A 20,984-nucleotide genomic window follows, 5' to 3' on the forward strand; every position below is an offset into this window, starting at 1 on the left:
TTTAGGAACCGATTTCTGAGAATGTACTTCTGGAATGCAGCATTGTGTGGTAGTGAATCATGGACTGTGGGAAAACCGGAACAGAAGAGAATCTAAGCATTTGAGATGTGCTGCTACAGACGAAAGTTGAAAATTAGGTGGGTTGACAAGATAAGGAATGATGAGGTTCTGCGCAGACTCGGAGAGGAAAGGAATATGTGGAAAACACTGATAAGGAGAAGGGGTAGGATAACAGGACATCTGTTAAGACGTGAGGGAATGACTTCTTTGGTACCAGTGGGTGCTCTAAAGGGCAAAAACTGGAGAGGAAGACAGAGATTGGAATACATCCAGCAAATAATTGAGGACGTAGGTTGCAAGTGCTACCCTGACATGAAGAGGTTGGCACAGGAGAGGAATTCGTGGCAGTCCGCATCAAAGACTGATGATTCCCCCGCCCCCCCCCCCCCCCCCCAAAAAAAAGAGCTGAGTGTGGGGTAGCACAGTGACAGGCAGTGGCTCCATAGTGGTGTGGGTTGTGTTTACACGGAACACAATGTGCCATGACACCGAGCTACAGCTGTTCGTGACTCATTTGAAGAACATTCTGAAAAATTCGAGCGAATGATTTGGACATCCAGATCACCCGACATGAATACCATCGAACATTTATGGTGCAGAGTTGAGAGGAATTAAAAACACATAACGTTTATCCACAGGACACATGGCCTCTAATTGACAAACGGGACGGGATTGCCAAACGGGAGGTGAGCTTGAGAAAAAGATGGAATAATCAACGAAAGGATAACCTTCTACGAGTCGGGGCGTGGAACTTCAGAATCTTGAACGTGGTAGGGAAGTTAGAAAATATGAAAAGGGAAATGCAAAGGCTCAATCTAGAAATAGTAGGGGTCAGGGAAGTGAAATGGAAAGAATACAAATACAAGTATTTCTGGTCACATGACTATAGGCTAATTTCAACAACAGCAGAAAATGGTGTAGCGAGTAGGATTTGTTATGAATAGGAAGGTAGGTCAAGCCGGCCAAGGCGGCCGAGCGGTGCCAGGCGCTATAGTCTGGAACCGAGCGACCGCTACGGTCGCAGGTTCGAATTCTGCCTCGGGCATGGATGTGTGTGATGTCCTTAGGTTAGTTAGGTTTAAGTAGTTCTAAGTTCTAGGGGACTGATGACCTCAGAAGTTAAGTCCCATAGGGCTCAGAACTATTTTTTGAAGGTAGGTCAGGAAGTATGTTAATGTAAACAGTTCAGTGATAGGGTTGTTCTTGTCAGAATCGACGGCAAACCTACAGTGACAACTATAGTTTAGGTATAAATGTCGATTTTACTGTGAACAGTTCAGTGGTAGGATTGTTCTTGTCAGAATCCACAGCAAACCAACACCTACAACTGTATTTTAGGTACACATGCTGACGTACAAGCTGAAGATGAAGAGATAGAGAAAGTATGTAAGGATATTGAAGAATAATACAGTACGCAAAGGGAGACAAAAATATAACAGACGTGGGGGACTAAAATGCAGTTGCAGGGGAAGGAGTAAAAGAAACGTTTATTGGAGAATATAGGCCTGGGATAAGAAATGAGAGAGGAGTAAGACTAATTGAGTTCTGAAAATAATTTCATTTACTAATAGCGAATACTCTGTTCAAGAATCATAAGAGGAGGAGGTAGACTTCGAAAAGGTCGAGTGATACGGGAAGATTTCAGTTAGATTACATCATGGTCACACAAAGATTACGAAATCAGATACTGGATTGTAAGGCGTACCCAGGACCAGATATAGGCTCACATCACAAAATAGCAGTGATGAAGAGTAGGCTGAAGTTTAAGACATTAATCAGAAAGAATCGATACGCAAAGAAGTGGGATACAGAAGTACTAAGGAATGACGAAATACGCTTGAAGTTCTCTAAGCATATAGATACAGGCAGTACAGGCAGTACAGTTGAAAAGGAATGGACATCTCTAAAAACACTAATCACAGAAGTTGGAAAGAAAATCATAGGTACAAAGAAGGTAACTGCGAAGGAAATGGCTGCATTAAGAATTTGAAGAAATCGAAAAAGAAATGATTGTCGGAAGGACTGACTCAGCATATAGGAAAGTCAAAATAATCTTGGATGAAATTAAAAGCAAGGGTGGTAACATTAAGAGTGCAGCGGGAATTGCTCTGTTAAATACAGAGGAGAGAGGGGATAGGTGGAAAGAGTGAAGGTCTCCATGAGGGGACAGATTTGTCTGATGTGATAGAAGAAGAAACATGAGTCGATTTAGAAGATGTAGATGATCTAGTATTAGGATCAAAATTTAAGACTTAAGCTCAAATAAGGCAGAAGGGATGGATAACATTCCCATCAGAACTTCTAAAATCGTTCTGGGAAGTGGCTACAGAACGACTATTCACGTTAATGTGTGGAATGTATGAGTCTGGCGACATACCATCTGACTTTCAGAAAAATACATCCACACAATTCCGAAGAGGGCAACAGCTGACCAGTGTGAGAATTATCGCACAATTAACTTAACAGTTCATGAATCCAAGTTGCTGACAAGAATAATAAACAGAAGAAAAGAAATTTGGAAAGAAATTTGAGTATGTGTTAGAGGACGACCAGTTTGGCTTTTAAGAAAGGTAAAGGCACCAGAGAAGCTATTCGGACGTTGTAGTTGATAATGGAAGCATGATCAAAGAAAAATCAAGACACGTTTATAGAATTTGTCGACCTGGAAAAGCCGTTCGACAGTGTAAAATGGTGCAAGACGTTGGCAATTCTGAGAAAAATAGGGGTATGCTTTAGTGAAGGACGGGTAATATACAATATTTACAAGTACGAAGTGGGAATAATAAGAGTGGACGAACAAGAACGAAAGACTCGGATTATAATTGTGTAAGACAGGGATGTAGTTTTACGCCTCTACTGTTCAATCTGTTCATCGAAGAAGCAATGACGGAAATAAGAAAAAAAGTTTTATGAGTGGAATTGAAAGGATATCAATGATAAGATTCACTGATGGCATTTATATCCAGAATGAAAGTGAAGAATAATTAAACGATATGGTGAATGGAACGAACAATAAGGATATCAATGATAAGATTCGTTGATGACATTTCTATCCTGAGTGAAGGTGAAGAATAATTAAAGGATATGGTGAATGGAACGAATAATCTAACGAGTACAGATATGGATTGAGAGTAAATCGAAGAGAGACGAACGTACTGAGAAGCAGCAGAGAGAACAGAGAGAAACTTAACATCAGGATTGATGGTCACGAAGAAGATGAAGTGAACAAATTCTACTGTCTAGGCAACAAAATAACCAATGACGGACAGAGCAAGGAGTACGTCAGAAGCAGACATTCCTGGTCAAGAGAAATCTACTAGTATCAAACATAGGCCTTAATTTGAGAAAGAAATATATGAGAATGTACGTTTGGAGACACAGCGTTATATGATAGTTAAACATGGATTGTAGGAAAACTGAAACAGAAGAGAATCGAAGCATTTGAGATGTGATATTACAGACGAATGTTGAAAATTAGATGGACTAATAAGGCAAGCATTGAGGAGGTTCTGCTTAGATAGGGAATGACTTCCATGGTACCTATTCAAAACACGTGACGTCACGCCACCACGTGGAAGCTCGCCGAAACGGAATTTTCGCTCTAGTCAGTAGCGAGCCAGGGTGTGAATCGGACATTCAACAAAGCTACGGTCCCTCTTGAAACTGTCCTCCGCGGGTGGGGACGAAACGTCGGGTTTTAAAGTGAAATTCCTTCGAGCGCTGCATAATAGCCCGGAATATTTTATCAATTGTGACAATTCCGGTCGTGAAAGTTTACATTTTACAATTACAACTGTAATGCCAAGATAGCCAGGAGCCACGTGGTTGAGCGATGAGGACTGGATTAGCTAGTAAACACATAATACTTTAGAAGCACATTTAGTAAATACAAAATTCCCCAGAGAACAAATAGTATCTTAATTAGACCTTTAATTGATAATCGCCACAATGGACACAAACATTAGAGACAAAAACTCAGTTACAACTTCTTGTTTAAGCCTCGAAATGCTCAAGTAACATTAAACCCCAGAAAATTACTACAGTTATACGCAAACCTGTTTTTTCACTGACAAAAATGTAATAGCGATCGAAGAAAAATCGCAAGACAGTAACAGAGTTAACGTCCAGTTAAAATCTTACACAACAATCTATTAAATGTATTACTTCTGGGACACTTGGATAGTTAAATTTTACACATCAGGAAGGCTACATGCTGACTCCAGAATTACAGTACTACCAGGCATCTCGCCCAGAACCAGCAGGTGTAGCTCGTGTCATTAGGTGACGGAATAATTACGCGTAGGGGTAACAAAGGACAACTAATGTGTTATCGTTGTACAATCGATACCACACTGCGGCCCGTTGCCATCGAAGACTGGGAATCTGGCAGCACAAGTGCATCGGCCGTCCACCAGCGCCGGCCGCGGTGGTCTAGCGGTTCTAGGCGCGCAGTCCGGACCCGCGCGGCTGCTACGGTCGCAGGTTCGAATCCTGCCTCGGGCATGGATGTGTGTGATGTCCTTAGGTTAGAAAGGTTTAAGTAGTTCTAAGTTCTAGGGAACTGATGACCACAAATGTTGAGTCCCATAGTGCTCAGAGCCATTTGAACCGTCCACCAGCGGTCACGACTGCAGTGGACTCCGTACAACCCCGAGCGGCGCCAGGCCGATGCCCTCTGCGTGGCAGAGCCACCAGGCCGCGAGCCTCGACCGCATATACAGGCGCCGGCTGCAGCGGCAGTTCCAGTTACTCCCAGTTACTCGCCGGTTGCTTTCCAGTTATACTTCCGGATCCAGCTAGTCTAGTCCACGACGACGCCGGCAGAGCCACTTAGCAGTACAGTGTTTACCTCGCCTCACAGATGTCAGCTCACAGTTAGGACAGTTAGCTTATGGAACTTTAGTTTCAGTGAGGCACAACAGACTTTTATACAGAGACTAGCAGTTGTGCATGTCAACGCCATCACTAGGCAAAGACTCGGTACTGCACCACATGCAGATTATACTGTAATAAAATACAAATTACACTACTGGCCATTAAAATTGTTACACCACGAAGATGACGCGCTACAGACGCGAAATTTAACCGACATGAAGAAGATGCTGTGATATGCAAACGATTAGCTTTTCAGACCATTCACACAAGGTTGGCGCCGGTGGTGACACCTACAACGTGCTGACATGAGGAAAGTTTCCAACCGATTTCTCGTACACAAACAGCAGTTGACCGGCGTTGCCTGGTGAAACTTTGTTGTGATGCCTCGTGTAAGGAAGAGAAATGCGTACCATCACGTTTCCGACTTTGATAAAGATCGGATTGTAGCTTATCGCGATTTCGGTTTATCGTATCGTGACATTGCTACTCGCGTTGGTCGAGATCCAATGACTGTTAGCAGAATATGGAATCGGTTGGTTCAGGAGGGTAATACGGAACGCCGTACTGGATCCCAACTGCCTCGTATCACTAGCAGTCGAGATGACAGGCATCTTATCCGCATGGCTGTAACGGATCGTGCAGCCACGTCTCGATCCATGAGTCAACGGATGGGAAGACAACAACCATCTGCACGAACAGTTCGACGACGTTTGCAGCAGCATGGACTATCAGCTCGGAGACCATGGCTGCGGTTACCCTGACGCTGCATCACAGACAGGAGCGCCTGAGATGGTGTACTCAACGACGAACCTGGGTGCTCTAATGGCAAAACGTAATTTTTTCGGATGAATCCAGGTTCTGTTTACAGCATCATGATGGTCGCATCCGTGTTTGGCGACTTCGCGGTGACCCACATTGGAAGCGTGTATTCGTTATCGCCATACCGGCGTATCACCCGGTGTGATGGTATAGGGTGCCATTGGTTACACGTGTCGGTGACCTCTTGTTAGCATTGACGGCACTCTGAACAGTGGACGTTACATTTCAGATGTGTTACGACCCGTGGCTCTACCCATCATTCGATCCCTGCGAAACCCCACATTTCAGCAGGATAATGCACGACCACATGTTACAGGTCCTGTACGGGCCTTTCTGGATACAGAAAATTTTCGACTGCTGCCCTGGCCACCACATTCTCCAGATCTATCACCAACTGAAAACGTCTGGTCAATGGTGGCCGAGCAACTGGCTCGTCACAATACGCCAGTCACTACTCTTGATGAACTGTGGTATCGTGTAGAAGCTACATGGTCAGCTGTACCTGTACACGCCATCCAAGCTCTGTTTAACTCAATGCCCAGGTGTATCAAGGCCGTTATTACGGCCAGAGGTGGTTGTTCTGGGTACTGATTTCTCAGGATCTATGTACCCAAATTGCGTGAAAATGTAATCACATGTCAGTTCTAGTATAATATATTTGTCCAGTGAATACCTATTTATCATCTGCATTTCTTCTTGGTGTATCAATTGTAATGGTCATTAGTGTATTTGTGACTCTTTTTCTTTGCTATCAGTGTAATGTAATAGAATGAATATGAGCCGTTACTTATATAAAAAAGACACACTCATTAACGCAATGGCTCAGGTTAAAAAGAAGTAACTAATGTAGGAATATTATTAACAGTGTAATATGTTGTTTAATTTAGCCCGACGTGTATAAGCACTCAGTGAACTAGCTCAGTTCTCAGGGTAGTTACGTAATCGTCGATAAGTAATTGTCCTTTTCTTATTGACTCAACACTACAGATATTATTCCAGGCTCGTGAGAAGTCGTGTGCTTATTGCACCAAAGAATATGTGCCATGTCTGTTCGATGTACACTACTACAATACGTAACTTAACATCGTGATTTCGGTCTCTATTCCCCAACACAAGATAACAAGAGTAGCATCTACAAATGAAATCCTATAATGTAACCTTGAATCCTGTGACCAGACCTTTTCTGCCTGGGACGTTATCTCGTTATATAAAGAAAATCTGTAAGTAAAATTGTTATATTATTAGTAGCTGCCTCCGGTCTCGTGGGATCTGAAATAAGGTTAAATGTCCTAACCCACAGCACGTCTCGTAGATAAGCTAAAAGAAAAATGTTAAAGATTTTTCTAAGAAGGCGCCTAACAATGAAAATTCTTTGTTAAAGCCCATATCTACTTAAGACAATCCAGGTATCAGACTACCAATTGATTGACCATATACACAAATTCTTTTGACGAAATAACCAATACATTTTTCGGGTTTTAAGTACAACTTACATTATCAGGTGTTACAGCAAGATGAGCTTTACACAAGAACGTCTTCTTAGGTCCGAATCCAAGCAAATAATATAAGTGAAAGACAAAGGAAAGATAGTTCATGCATATAAGCGCTAGAGTACATGGAATACACCTGATGAAGACGTCAAGTAATGACGTCGAAATATCGTGTTTGGAAGACGCTGATATCCGGCAGAAAACCCGGTTTCCACGAGATGCCATGTCCATTGTAGTTCTACCTCATCTTCTTTGGGGTACTTGTCGATTATTTATAAAATTTATCGTAATATTTAGTTTACATTTTTTTAAACCCAAGACCACCCAGGAGAAACAGTACAGTATCTTGAATATATGAGCAGAGTGTTCGCTGTATAGCGATTTTGCAGTGATGTTTATTCATTCCATGTTTGATTTATGCATCGGTTGCCGTGCACCTTTCTGAAAATAGATGTACTTTGTACATGTGTCTGCCACTATGACACGTATTTGGTGCTGACAATAAGCGCCATAGCAACTAAGCATGATAAACATAACACTCTTCAGCCATTAATACAAGGTCTACAATTACTAAGATTCCTGGAAAACAAAAAAGGAATGTAAGCTAAGGATCAGAACAAATGAAAATACTCAGCTTAACAAGAACCCGCTCATATTTCCACAAATGAACAAAATTTAACTAATATAAACTTCAGCAACTATCGTGCGGATTAAGGAAACGTCTCAAAATAACCATTTAAAGTTCCAAAGGCTCCGTCAAGTGTCTCACACACTTGAATATAACTTAACAAGTGTCAGGACATATATTATCGCAGCCCATATATCTACAATCAAATGTTCCAATGTGTGTGAAATCTTATGGGACTTAACTACTAAGGTCATCAGTCCCTAAGCTTACACACTACTTAACCTAAATTATCCTAAGGACAAACACACATACCCATGCCCGAGGGAGGACTCGAACCTCCGCCGGGACCAGCCGCACAGTCCATGACTGCAGCGCCTGAGACCGCTCGGCTAATCCCGCATGGCTCTCTCTCTTCCCTATTTTCTTAAACCTCGCGGTGGCAGACAACGACAGTGCGAAAAGACTGGTAGGTTTCCCCATGGAAATTTATCGGAGCTCACCATTCAAAAAAGGCCCCGCAACACGCGGACTAGTCACATTAGATCCACAGGGTGTTCACAATCCAGGTGAGATGTCACAACAGCCTTGCTCCCCGCAAGATGTCCGTCCGCTATGCCCTAGCCCAGCGCACCCTTTCGCAGCGATGTGCTTCAAGGAGTGCGCCATTCGTTCGCCACTCAAGTCCGTACCGAGTGCGCAACCAACAGTAGCAGCGCACCGGAGCTCACGCCGTCTCAACGGCCGCAATCCCACCTTTTGTTTATATGGAGGTCACTCACCAAGCGAGCCCTAACGAGCATTCGATCCCCTCTATCGTACCCTCTGGTCGCAAACAAGGAGGTGACCACTATCGATATATGACACAAAGATAATATTCACCCTATATCATACTTGGAAAATCGACACCTCTATACAATATATACTTTGAATATGTAAAATCCGTGCCTACGTTTTTACTTACTCCTCTTGAAGGCTCTTACCCGACGGACTGTCATTACCTTGTATGTAATTACAACAAATCGTACGAATACAGACTCGCTTTTGAGAGATGCTCAATATTCGAAACAACAAGTATTCAAAAGGAGATAGATTACAATATGAAACCCGCGAAATACAAGTTTCACCTAAAACGATGTCTCCTCAGGACTCGATACGGCCATGAAAGGCGATAAGTATCCCAAACAGTCGAGACTGGACATGTACATTTCATAGTTATGTCATAGAGAGCTATCACCACGGTGAGCCTAACGTCTTCCACAAAAGGAAAGGTGTGTCGATTGATCTGATAAGAGGGCATCTAGTGAGTGTCTAGAAAACTAAGAAGATCTTGCTTGAACTAAAATATTAGAGGTGGCTTTAGTATTAAGGAAAGGTAGTAACACACTTCTCCAATTTCCCCTGCACCTAAATTTTCTTTCCGCTTCCCCAAAAGTTCTGCCCCCCCCCCACCCCCCCACCAAAATTTTGCTCATAACTGCGGAAGGAAACCAAATCTGTAGATGCTGTCTCTGTCGACCCGCTCAGCGTGGCGTACCAAGCGGCGACTTCTGTTGCTTGGGCCTTAAACCGTGTTTTCCTTAAATGGCATACATTGAATTCTTTCTTTACTTTGATGGAGAAACGGTTTCATGCCAGGCAATTCCGTAATTATGAGGTGATTTTCGTCGCGGAGCGCTCCCAGAACAGCTACAAAGTAGATTTCTACAACGAAGGTTTTCGGCCAAGTCATTTGTCGTTGGGAAAAAGTGTCATGTTGAAGATTGAATATGTGGAGAAAGTCATGGATCGAGCACTAGGGCTAATACTTGTTGTCACACAAGGTCTGCTGAGAATACTAGAGATAATAAGTAGCCCATTTCGTACATTTTTATACCGTCTCGAATAACATTCCGCTCTTACATCTCCCGCAGATTTCAATTAGTACGTAGGTATATAATCGGCTCCTGTAGCCTTGTTGGAGCTAAGAAAATACGGTGTTGCGTCAAATTCTGAGCAAATGACCTATTTCCTCGATTTCCACTTCCTCTCCTTGTATCACACTTTGGGAAGTTCCTTCGGTGCACTGCTGCCATCAGTCTGCGCTTTTTTTCTTATATTTTCTAGTAACGTTGTTGGCTTCTGTAAAAATTTGAGAGGCAAGGATAATGAGTAATTCTTTTCGTGGAAGAAATAGAACCTAAGACTGAATGTTAAATATAAAAATAGGAAGGAATATTGAGCTCGTAAATGAAGAATGGAATACGAGTTAATTAACTTTCTGTCTATGAATTGGACCTAACTGTGCATGCTACAGAATCTATAAACCATGTTAGTCAGAAACTGTTAGACAAAATAATATGAATAATATATCGTTACCGTGAACTCATTTCGTATTCTTACTCGACAGCTTAGCGCATTTAATTCACCCTCCACCAAAATGTAACGGTAATTTCTGTGACAACTATAATGCATACATTGGTGACGTGATTGATCGCAAGAATAATTCTGAATTCGAATGTAAATTAACTTTACGAGATTAGTTATTAAATTATCTGTAGACACAACACAACATAGCGGCATTATTCCTCGATCAGTGTCAGTAATAGTTCACATAAAATACAGTAGAATGAATAGTGGCGGATAATTCAGTTCCGTTTATAATTTGCTGTAAAGACACCAGAAAGCAGACGGCAGACAGCGATTCTAAAACGAGGGCGCTTTTCTCTCTGGAAAGTATACGTATAGCGTTTCCTACTAACGACGAGAACACGGCAAATACCACAAACTTATTTCTCAGAAATCTTGCTCTGTGGAAGAGGGTTCAAAACAAGTGAAAACATGTCTCGGTTTATCCGTCGATTGTCAACCAGTTCCGAAAAAAAAACAGTCCTCAACGTTTTTGAAGTATTTTTCATGTGATTTATGTGCCTTTTACCGGACGATACCCTCACGCGGAATGGCGCGCAGTGGTTGGCGTCATGGGTCATAATTTTGTGCCCCGTGTTCGAAAGGCGATTATTACTTTTATTTTAGTTTTTCATATACATACCCATGTCCGTGGCTGATCACTTAGCGATTGTTTTCAAATGAATATTGATATAACGTTGTCATTATTCGTCTACTAATGGTATGTCGGACGAATGAATCTTTTAAAAAATCAGAGAATAATTTCAAATTGTTTTTGATGAAATTCCTGTAGTGTATTTTCCTTCATAACCAACTGCAATCGGCAGTTTTCGAAAAATTAATGGTGTCCTTCGAAGTTACATCCAACGCGCGAAATCTTCACCATTATTAACGTGGTTTCTTTCCCGAGCCAGATTCATACTAAGTTATATTACAGTGGCAAACGTGCCTTCGCGTGATGCTTGTAATGTTCGGAATATCCGTGTTCAGGCCTATCGGCATCATCCAACGGAACGCACCAAATCTTACTGAACAACAAAGGTATGAATAAAACATAAGAATTAATATAAAAGTTGACACGAGAATGGAATATCAGACAATGAGAGTTTAAAAAGATTGTAGCCCTTCAACATACCATACACATGTATAATAAATGTATGACTATTATTGTGAAATCCAGGTGTAATAGACTGAAGAACCAAAGAATCTTGTACACTTGCCTAATACCGTGTAGGGCCCATCCGAGCACACAGAAGTGCCACAACACGACGTGGCGTGGACTCGACTAATATCTGAAGTGGTGCTGGAGGGAACTGACACCATGAATCCTACACGACTGTCTATAAATCCGTAAGAGTACGAGTGGGTGGAGATCTCTTAGGAACAACACGTTGCACGGCATCCCAGATATGTTCAGTAACGTTCGTGTCTGGGGAGTTTGGTGGCCAACGGAAGTGTTTAAACTCGGACTCTTTGTGAGCTTATGATGCTAAAATCATTGGGGGAAGTGGCAACAAAACGACTATTCACATTGGTGTGTAGAATATATGAGTCTGGCGATATACCATCTGACTTTCGGAAAAGCATCATCCACACAATTCCGAAGACGGCAAGAGCTGACAAGTGCGAGAATTATCGCACAATCAGCTTAACAGCTCATGCATCGAAGCTGCTTACAAGAATAATATACAGAAGAATGGAAAAGAAAATTGAGAATGCGCTAGGTGACGATCAGTTTGGCTTTAGGAAAAGTAAAGGGACGAGAGAAGCAATTCTGACGTTACGGCTAATAATGGAAGCAAGGCTAAAGAAAAATCAAGAAACTTTCATAGGATTTGTCGACCTGGAAAAAGCGTTCGACAATATAAAATGGTGCAAGCTGTTCGAGATTAAAAAAAAAGAGGGGTAAGCTATAGGGAGAGACGGGTCATATACAATATGTACAACAACCAAGAGGGAATAATAAGAGTGGACGATCAAGAACGAAGTGCTCGTATTAAGAAGGGTATAAGACAAGGCTGTAGCCTTTCGCCCCTACTCTTCAATCTGTACATCGAGGAAGCAATGATGGAAATAAAAGAAAGGTTCAGGAGTGTAATTGAAATACAAGGTGAAAGGATATCAATGATACGATTCGCTGATGACATTGCTATCCTGAGTGAAAGTGAAGAAGAATTAAATGATCTACTGAACGGAATGAACAGTCTAATGAGTACACAGTATGGTTTGAGAGTAAATCAGAGGAAGACGAAGGTAATGAGAAGTAGTAGAAATGAGAACAGCGAGAAACTTAACATCAGCATTGATGGTCACGAAGTCAATGAAGTTAAGGAATTCTGCTACCTAGGCAGTAAAATAACCAATGACGGACGGAGCATGGAGGATATCAAAAGCAGACTCGCTATGGCAAAAAAGGCATTTCTGGCCAAGAGAAGTCTACTAATATCAAACACCGGCCTTAATTTGAGGAAGAAATTTCTGAGGATGTACGTCTGGAGTACAGCATTGTATGGTAGTGAAACATGGACTGTGGGAAAACCGGAACAGAAGAGAATCGAAGCATTTGAGATGTGGTGCTATAGACGAATGTTGAAAATTAGGTGGACTGATAAGGTAAGGAATGAGGAGGTTCTACGCAGAATCGGAGAGGAAAGGAATATGTGGAAAACACTGATGAGGAGTAGGGACAGGATGATGGGACATCTGCTAAGACATGAGGGAATGACTTCCATGGTTCTAGAGGGAGCTGTAGAGGGCAAAAACTGTAGAGGAAGACAGAGACTGGAATACGTCAAGCAAATAATTGAGGACGTAGGTTGCAAGTGCTATTCATCTATACTCGCATTTTCGGTTATAGTTGCAAAATACTCGAATTGAAAAATACTCGAACTGACCGATAATTCAACGCATCTATTGTTCAGGAAAGAAGTGCCAGTCTGGCTGAAGTACTTCTCTAAGTGTTGTAGCACTTTCCGCTGTCGTAGTAATCTTTGCGAGTTTTTTTCTAGTGTAGATCCATATACAGAACTGGTTTCGACAGATTAAGGTGTATGCCAAGGTGTCTATAGTATGGTAATAATCGCAGTACGGATTCTGCTTCAATTTAATCATTTAATCTTGTGCAATTTTCCACCAGTGGGGTCCCTCTTGTTTAGTATGTCATATCACGTGGACACTATTTTGGAGTGTTGTTAATAGTTTTCCAGACGTTTTTCCAGTTGACCGTTGGCTGTTTCTCTTCCACAGGGTTTGACTTATGGTGTCTCGTGAGGTGGTGACAGGTCCTCTGGCGTTAAGCTGCTGTGGAGTATCTTGAATATAGATAGTAAGTCCGGACATAATCGAGTTGAGCGCTGATGGGATCAACGTCGGCTGGAACCTTTTTGCACGTTGGGGCTACCACTGAGCCCCCACTTCGTCTCAGGACGTTTCCTGATGAAAGCCACATAAAACATCTAAAAATATCTTAGAAAGTTTGACCGTCGTTTTTCAGAAACCGTCGAGTGTGTATGAATACGTGTTCGCTTATTTTGACTCCTCTTCGATTGAGCGAAGTTCCTGGTAAACTGGGTGATGGCGCACGCCGTTTTCTCTTCGAATGCAATTTCCCGATTTTATTATTTACGTGATGCTGCATTCTACATTTAAGGCGTTTTTTTCATCTGCACCTCAAAGGTTAACATCTTTAAATTTTATTTCTCCAGTTTTAAGTTCAATGTTTGTATTTCTCAGTATCATTACGTGTTTCTCCTACCCATTCTGATGCAGCCTATGTATTTCCGATAATTTCACTCTTTAGCAACCTATGCTGCTGTGTTTTCCTACCTCGTTCTTAAAATTCTTATTTTTTTCTTTTTCCATGCACTGTCTCGATTATTTCCTGAGACGTCCGTGGCATCTTCATTTCTGCAGCGCTACATCGGCTGTATCCGGTCCGTCACTATTATAGTCGTATCCCTCTCCTGTTCTACTGAACCGCTCTCGATGCTTTTGTTTAGGGCATTGGTCACACAGCTATAAATTTTACCCCGTTCTTCATGTTGTTCTAAGTTTTCAGTATAATCCATTTACTTAACGGTTTGGATTTGAACCTACTGTTCATCATTACTAGGGTACTGTCTGAGACTACATACACACTTGCCTATGCTTTGCAGTTCGGAATTTGATTTCTAAATCATTGTCTAATCACGAAGCAGTGTACTTAATATCTCCAAGTACACCTCCTCTTGTGATTTTGGGAGAGTGTGATCACTAAAACCAGATGTAAAGTATGGCAGAACTCTAGAAGTATCTTTCCCATAGCTTTTCTCCAGCTTATAGTCACCACTAATCTTACGTTACCGTCCATCTCCTGTAGTTCCAGTCGCCTTTGAGTGTCAGTTTTTCATTCCACTTCACATATGTTATCAGTATATCTATTTCGAATTATGTACTCTCTACTACCGTATAATCAGCTTCAGAAGTGGGCATGTAAGTTTGTACAGTGGTGGCTGGTAATGGCACGATTGGTTCGGTTATTCTCGCAATCGGTAGCACACCAATAAAGGAGAACGGAGTTAAAGTGAAACACTTCTCAATCTAATTTAACAGTGACGAGCTCAATAACTAATCTCGTACAGCTGAAATCGGTTGGAAATGGAAGTCGGTCATATCCCTGAAGTCGGAATGAAGTGTCCTATCATCATACGAATGTATTTTCAGCAAAGAGTGGTACCTGGAGCGACTAATGACACGCTCTATACAATTTGTAGGATTCGCGGAGAGGTTGTATGAAATGTTTTGAGCCTATCGCTTCTCATCTTTTGTGTCAGTACACACAGATAGCCTGCAATTATAGATCAATAAATAAAATGGAAAAAAAAAATAAAATGCGGGTTTGGCTAGAGCCTCCCGTTGGGTAGACCGCTCGCCTGGTGCTAGTCTTTTTAGATGATGCCACTTTGGCGACTTCCGCGTCGACGAGGATGAAATGATGAAAACAACACAACACCCACTCTCCGACCGGAGAAAATCTCCTACCCGGCTGGGATTCGAACCCGCATAGCATTCTGCAGCGCTGATCACTCAGCTGCCGTGCTGACTTAGATGAAATGAAAATAACTGAAAGCACAGTGTCCAAAAAAGTTCGTGTCCGTGTCGGCCACATTCTGCTCTCTCACCACACAAATATTCGTCGCTAAGCCCACTACACCAAAGATGTATGAGGAAGTTATTAGAATGCCAAATACTGACATTGTTTCTCGGGCACTTTGCCGTATCCCTATTCCGAACTCAATGATAAATAGTGAATTCTATTTTGATAACCGTCTTTCTCGTTTGGCAAATAAAATATCGATATTTATTTAAATTAATTGCATATTAATTGTAGCTGTACCTATGAGAGATGATTATATCGGCTAGTTAAAAAAAAAGCACTCCGTCGTCAGGCCACGAGTGGCCTACCGGAACCATCCGACCGCCGTGTCATCCTCAGGGGAGGATGCGGTTAGGAGGGGCCTGGGGTCAGCACACCGCTCTCCTGGTCGTTATGATGGTATTCTTGACCGAAGCCGCTACTATTCGGTCGAGTAGCTCCTCAACTGGCATCAAGAGGCTGAGTGCACCTCGAAAAATGGCAACAGCGCATGGCGGCCTGTATGGTAACCCATCCACGTGCCGACCACGCCCGACAGCGCTTAACTTCGGTGATCTCACGGGAACCGGTGTGTTCACTGCGGCAAGGCCGTTGCCTTATATCGGCTAATAACTCAATTTAATCTTTTGTAAACGATACGTTGATTGGGTGTTGTTGGCGATTACGTTAAGCTGTTTTCATCAGTTGAGATCTGGAATACACTTTTAATTTGTTCAGGAAGTTCAATATTTTGTCAATGGGCTTTATGCAACAGGGTAGCGTGTTCCAGAGGTGGACAGCAGGTACAGAAAGCAAATTGCAAATATTTTTCCTTTCTGGATGGCCACAGCTGTAGTACAAGGTAAATGAGAACTTGTGTGGCATTTATAATGGGATGACAGGTACTTGATTTCTGATGTGAGGTACTGAGGTGCCTGTACATGGAGAAGCCGATGTACTTTACACATATATGAGACACAGACATGGTCAAACAGATGGATGCTGCAGCCTCAACGCACACGTGCATTCGTGGTTAGTTCTAACCGTCACAGCTTTCATTATTTGTGCCATCTTGCATTAACCCGCAATACTGGAGATTTGGCAGAACGAGTGTTCAAAATGTTCAAATGTGTGTGAATTCCTAAGGGACCAAAATGCTGAGGTGATCGGTCGCTAGACTGACACTCTATTTAAACTAACTTATGCTAAGAACAACACACACACCGATGCCCGGGGGAGGAGTCGACCTTCCGGCGGGAGGGGCCGCGCAATTCGTGACATGGCACCTCTAACCACGCGGGTACTCGGCGCCGCCAGACGAGTGGCTGCACAAGTGTGCAGTGATAAGCCAAAACATTATGACCACTGCCCACTCCGACGTTAGGTGCCGCCTGGTGGCGTTGTGGGCACACCACTCGGTAACAAAAATGCAAAATGGTTCAAATGGCTCTGAGCACTATGGGACTGAACATCTTAGGTCATCAGTCCCCTAGACTTAGAACTACTTAAATCTAACTCACCTAAGGACATCACACACATCCATGCCCGAGGCAGGATTCGAACCTGCGACCGTAGCGGTCGCGCGGTTCCGGACTGAAGCGCCTAGAACCGCTCGGCCACAGCGGCGGGCCGGTAACAAAAGTATGTAAGTATAGCGGACACGGACGGGGGATCAGCCTAGCGAAGATATGGGCTGCAAATGGGGAACTCTATTGATATAAGCGACACTGACGAAAGGCAGATTATTATTACACAGAGACTGTGAACGAGGATCTAGAAAACGGCGAAGCTGGTCGAATGTTCCCGTACTACTCTAGTGAGAATCCAGAGGAAGAAGTAGAAGGGCAATGAAACTACCACTCGGCTCTGAATAGTGGGACGTCCACGATTGTTCCGATAACAGCCTGAAGAAATTTTTTGTACCTTTTTAAATTCTCATAAAAGTAAACGATATAATAGGACACAGAGAAAGCAGATACTTTCAAGGAACCCCTTGAGTGCGCGGTCGCAAAAGGCCAATAGTGTTTACACCATTCGACGCCCTACATATTGTTTACCATGCGTCTACAATATTGGCTACTAATAGCAACAGAGGGAGCGACTGGGACTGAACATCTTAGGTCATCAGTCCCCTAGACTTAGAACTACTTAAATCTAACTCACCTAAGGACATCACACACATCCATGCCCGAGGCAGGATTCGAACCTGTGACAGTAGCAGTCGCACGGTTCCAGTCTGTAGCGCCTAGAACCGCTCGGCCACACCGGCCGGCTCAAGGAGCAGGTTCTAAACAGAATTATAGTCTGCAGCATAGTAAAATAAATAATTACTGACATATTGCGGATAAGTCTGCAGCAATTTGACCGCTTAGCGCATAAGGAAAACTATGTGTATTCAAGGGAGGACAAGGAATGTACACTTGTTACAAAAACTCGTATTTGCAAGTTTCAAGGATGCTAGATCCACTTTACAGGGCGTGTATGATAGTGACCTATTACATTATGTACATAGATTACAGTGATTTTAAGAGTGGTTACCAAGCTGAAGGTCCTGTACGGTTTGTAACTCCCGAAGGATTTGCCTTTCATCCTGATGGTGAAAACCTTTGTTATCATTGTGAGGGGCCATCTTCCATTCGGCGTTCATGGTTAAGCCAATGGTTTGTTTTGAACGTTTCTCGAATATGGACGATGTCCATTTAGTGAAGCGTAGTAGATACATCCTATAGAAAGTTGATCTTTGCAGCTTCAGGACACTAATTTTCTGGCGCCCTCCTGATGAACATGGTGAATCATTAGGAGCTAATATTTTTCCTGTCGTAATAGTTAATACAACACTTTCAAATGAATCTAACTAAAGACTGAACTTGAGACCTTGTACTCAAAGGGGACTTTGTTAGTGTCATAGTGCAATATTTAATCCATAAACTAGTTTGATTTAAAATCAGCTGTTGTTGTTGTTGTGGTCTTCAGTCCTGAAACTGGTTTGATGCAGCTCTCCATGCTACTCTATCCTGTGGAAGCTTCTTCATCTCCCAGTACCTACTGCAACCTACATCCCTCTGAATCCGCTTAGTGTATTCATCTCTTGGTCTCCTTCTACTATTTTTACCGTCCACGCTGCACTCAAATACTAAATTGGTGATCCCTTGATGCCTCAGAACATGTCCTATCAACCGATCCTTTCTTCTAGTCAAATTGTGTAACAAACTCCTCTTCTCCCCAATTCTATTCAATACCTCCTCATTAGTTATGTGATCTACCCATCTAATCTTCAGCATTCTTCCGTAGCACCACATTTCGAAAGCTTCTATTCTCTTCTTGTCCAAACTATTTATCGTCCATGTTTCACTTCCATACACTCAATACAAATACTTTCAGAAACGACTTCCTGACACTTAAATCTATACTCGATGTTAACAAATTTCTCTTCTTTATAAACGTTTTCCCTTTCATTGCCAGTCTACATTTTATATCCTCTCTATTTCGACCATCATCAGTTGTTTTGCTCCCCAAATAGCAAAACTCCTTTACTACTTTAAGCGTCTCATTTCCTATTCTAATTCCCTCAGCATCACCCGACTTAATTCGACTACATTCCATTATCCTCGTTTTGCTTTTGTCGATGTTTATCTTATATCTTCCTTTCAAGACACTATCCATTCCGTTCAACTGCTCTTCCAAGTCCTTTGCTGTCTCTGACAGGATTATAATATCATCGGTGAACCTCAAAGTTTTTATTTCTTCTCCATGGATTTTGTTTCCTTCACTGCTTGCTCAATATACAGATTGAATAACATAGGGGAGAGGCTACAACACTGTCTCACTCCCTTCCCAACCACTGCTTCCCTTTCATGTCCCTCGACTCTTATAACTGCCATCTGGTTTCTGTACAAATTGTAAATAGCCTCTCGCACCCCGTATTTTACCCCTGCCTCCTTCAGAATTTGAAAGAGAGTATTCCAGTCAACATCGTCAAAAGCTTTCTCTAAGTCTACAAATGCTAGAAACGTAGGTTTGTCTTTCCTTAATCTAGCTTCTAAAATAAGCCGTAGGGTCAGTATTGTCTCACGTGTTCCAATATTTCTACGGAATCCAAACTGATCTTCCCCGAGGTCGGCATCTACTAGTTTTTCCATTCGTCTGTAAAGAATTCGAGTTAGTATTTTGTAGCCGTGACTTATTAAACTGATAGTTCGGCAATTTTCATATCTGTCAACACCTGCTTTCTTTGGGATTGGAATTATTATATTCTTCTTGAAGAGGGTATTTCGCCTGTCTCATACATCTTGCTCACCAGATGATAGAGTTTTGTCAGGACTGGCTCTCCCAAGGCTGTCAGTAGTTCTAATGGAGTGTTGTCTACTCCTGGAGCCTTGTTTAGACTTAGATCTTTCAGTGCTCTGTCAAACTCTTCACGCAGTATCATATCTCCCAATTCATCTTCATCTACATCCTCTTCCATTTCCATAATGTTTTCATCAAGTACATCGCCCTTGTATAGACCCTCTATATACTCCTTCCACTTTTCTGCATTCCCTTCTTTGCTTAGCATCTGAGCTCTTGATATTCATACAAGTGGTTCTCTTTTCTCCAAATGTCTCTTTAATTTTCCTGTAGGCAGTATCTATCTTACTCCTAGTAAAATAAGCCTCTACATCCTTACATTTGTCCTCTAGCCATCCCTGCGTAGCCATTTTACACTTCCTGTCGATCTCATTTTTGAGACCTTTTCTATTCCTTTTTGCCTGCTTCATTTGCTGCATTCTTATATTTTCTCCTTTCGTCAATTAAATTCAGTATTTCTTCTGTTACTCAAGGATTTCTACTAGCCTTCGTCTTTTTACCTACTTGATCCTCTGCTGCCTTCACTACTTCATCCCTCAAACCTACCCATTCTTCTTCTACTGTATTTCTTTCCCCCATTCCTGTTCATTGTTCCCTTATGCTCTCCCTGAAACTCTGTACAACCTCTGGTTCTTTCAGTTTATCCAGGTCCCATCTTAAATTCCCACCTTTTTGCAGTTTCTTCATTTTTAATCTACAGTTCATAACCAATAGATTGTGACCAGAGCCCACATCTGTCCATGGAAATGTCTTACAATTTAAAACTTGGTTCCTAAATCTCTGTCTTACCATTATATAATCTATTTGAAACCTGAATGAGATTTTCACTCTGCAGCGGAATGTGCGCTGATATGAAACTTCCTGGCAGATTAAAACTGTGTGCCCGACCGAGACTCGAACTCGGGACCTGTCAACACCTGCTTTCATTGGGATTGGAATTATTATATTCTTCTTGAAGTCGGAGGGTATTTCGCCTGTCTCATACATCTTGCTCATCAGATGATAGAGTTTTGTCAGGACTGGCTCTCCCAAGGCTGTCAGTAGTTCTAATGGAATGTTGTCTACTCCTGGGGTAGTTCGAGTCTCCGTCGGGCACACAGTTTTAATCTGCCAGGAAGGTTCATTTTTGAAACCTGTAAGTACCTTAAATATAACGTGTCTTGCCGTTCGTTGCCTATTTTAGGTCATATCGACTTTAGATAAACAACCGTGAAGTTTTCTAACGAAGAAGTAGAATTCCTTCTGCTCTTACTTATTCTATATCTAC

The 20,984-nt window shown here is 42.2% G+C and overlaps 1 pseudogene; it reads right to left on the bottom strand.

Annotated features, from left to right (window-relative positions):
* Window positions 1–15,869: 15,869 nt before the first annotated feature.
* On the bottom strand, window positions 15,870–15,987 carry LOC124614668 (annotated as a pseudogene).
* Between the last annotated feature and the right edge of the window lie 4,997 nt (window positions 15,988–20,984).

Source organism: Schistocerca americana, chromosome 4, assembly GCF_021461395.2.
Source record: "Schistocerca americana isolate TAMUIC-IGC-003095 chromosome 4, iqSchAmer2.1, whole genome shotgun sequence".
Classification (NCBI taxonomy): domain Eukaryota; kingdom Metazoa; phylum Arthropoda; class Insecta; order Orthoptera; family Acrididae; genus Schistocerca; species Schistocerca americana.